The following is a 2,629-nucleotide window of genomic DNA, read 5'->3' as shown; positions in this document are numbered from 1 at the left end:
ATCACGACCGAGGTGGCTAACTTCGAGTTGCAGTGGATTCTAGTCGACACAGGGAGCTCTGCCGACGTACTATTCAAAGATGCAATTGAAAAGCTCGGCATCGATAGAGAGTGACTAACGCCGGTCAACACTCCCCTAATGGGATTCTTTGGAGAGCCCCTCTTGCCCATTGGGAGAATAACTCTTCCCCTCTTGATCGGAGACGACGTCACTACGACGGCCATGGTAGTCTTCATCGTGGTGCGTTGCTGCTCCTCTTACAGCGTGATCCTCGACAGGCCGACCCTCAATGCCCTGTCGGCCATGAAATTTCCAACCAAGTACAGCATAGGGGTGGCACGTGGAGACCAGAGAACAACGCGACACTGCTATCAGCTCTCCTGCCGAGGACCACATCCAACCGCCGAAACATTGATGGCGGAGGCTTAAGACTTACGCGATGAGGTAAAGGCACAGCGTAGCCAACCCGTGGAAGACCTCATCCAAGTCCCCCTCTCTGAAGAAGATCCTGAAAAGACAGTCCAAGTTTGCTCCCTACTATATGACCACCTCCGAGATGAACTTGTGCAACTACTAAGGAATAATGTCGATGTATTCGCTTGGTCAGCAGCGAACATGCCCGGTATCGACCGTGAAGTTATCACACATTGGCTAAACATCAACCCACGCTACCGACTTGTGAAGTAAAAAAAGAGGAGCTTCACCACAGAGCGGTGGCAAGTGATCGCCGACGAAGTAAAGAAACTACTCGATGTCGGCTTTATTCTGGAGGTCAAGTACCCCGACTAGTTGGCCAATGTAGTAATGGTGAAGAAGGCCAACGGGAAGTGGAGGATCTGCATCGACTTCACTGACCTAAATAAGGCCCACCCCAAATACAGCTTCCCCCTGCCGAGGATTGACTAGCTCATCGACACAACGGCAGGGCATGAGCTACTGAGCTTCATGGATGCCTTCTCAGGTTACAATCAAATCCGGATGCACCCAAATGACCAGGAGCGAACAATTTTTATCACCGACCGCAGCCTGTACTGCAACAAAATAATGCCCTTCGGCCTCTAGAACGTTGGTGCCACTTATCAGTGGCTGGTGAATGAGGTATTCAAAGAACAACTCAGCTGAAATGTAGAAGCATATGTCGACAATATGCTCCTAAAGAGAAAGAAAGTCGAGTGTGCATTTGGGATCAGCTCAGAAAATACAAGATGAAGCTAAACCCAACCAAGTGTGCTTTTAGGGTCAACTCTGGCAAGTTCCTAGGTTTCATGGTGACATAGAGGGATCGAAGCGAACCTGGGGAAGATAAAGGCCATCCTTGACATGCCATCTCCCCTGACCCATAAAGAGGTGCAACTACTCACCGAAAGAATAGCCGCTTTCAGCAGCTTTATGTCTAATTCTGCGGACCGGTGTCTCCCTTTCTTCAAAGCCATTAAGTGGCCAAAAGATTTCCATTGGACCGAAGAATGTGACCAGTCTTTCCAAGAGTTGAAGTGGTACTTGAGCTCACCGCCCATTTTGACCAAGCCAAACCCAGGGGACAAGCTATTGCTCTACCTCTCGGCTGGAGATGAGGTCGTCAGCTCGGTGCTAATTATGAAAGAAGATCGGGTACAGAGGCTGGTCTACTACACCAACAAAGTCCTCAGCGGCGCATAGACCCGGTACTCCAACCTGGAGAAGTTAGCCTTAGCACTCGTCACAGCCACCAGAAAGCTTTGACCTTACTTCTAGGCTCAAAGCATCAAGTACTTACCAACTGGCCCCTTTAGCATATACTACAGAGGCCGGAAGTATTTGGCTACCTAATCAAGTGGAGCGTGGAATTAAGTGATTTTGACATCGAGTACGCACCCTGACCGGTGATCAAAGCCCAGTCCCTAGTAGATTTCATCGCAGAATGTACATTCACCACCGAGAAACCGGCCCCGCCACCCCTAGGATGGACTCTACACATAGATGGCTCGTCGAACCAGCAGGGCAATGGCACCGACCTCATCCTCCTCGACCCAGACGACGCAGTGTTGGAACACGCCCTTAGGTTCGAGTTCAAGGCATCCAACAACAAGGCCGAGTATGAGGCCTTGATTGCTGGGCTCCACCTTGCCTTAGACCTCGGGCCCAAAGAATCGAGGCCTTCAGCAACTCGCAGCTAGTGGTCATTCAAATCCACGGCCAGTTCGAGGCTCGGACCCCCTCCATGGTGGGTTATCTACAAAAGGTGCAAGAGCTCACTTAGCAGCTCAAGAATTTCAATATTTAGCAAATCCCTCGTGCCAAGAACACCTGAGCCGACACCCTTTCAAAGCTAGCTTGCTCACCACAGACCGACCTTGACTCGAAGCTAGCTTGCTCACCAACGACTGATCTTTTCCTCCTAGTACAGCACGACCCATCTAGGATGGACCCCATAACCGAGTATCTTCAAGAAGGTGCTCTCCCAAAATATCGAGCGAAAGCAAAAAAGCTCCAACACATAGCAGCCCAGTACTGCCTCATCCAGGGTCAGCTCTACCGCCGCTCCCTCGCTCTCCCATATCTGAAGTGTCTCCCCCTAGCCAAAGCAGACTACGTACTCCAGGAGATACATGATGGCATTTGCGGAGATCACCCCGGCGCGTGCACGTTG

The sequence above is a fragment of the Nelumbo lutea genome, chromosome 1 (genome assembly GCF_056320005.1).
Source record: "Nelumbo lutea isolate HS-2025 chromosome 1, American lotus-T2T, whole genome shotgun sequence".
NCBI classification, from domain to species: Eukaryota; Viridiplantae; Streptophyta; class Magnoliopsida; order Proteales; family Nelumbonaceae; genus Nelumbo; species Nelumbo lutea.
The sequence above is the reverse complement of the archived record's forward strand: the minus strand, read 5'-3'. Positions refer to the sequence as shown.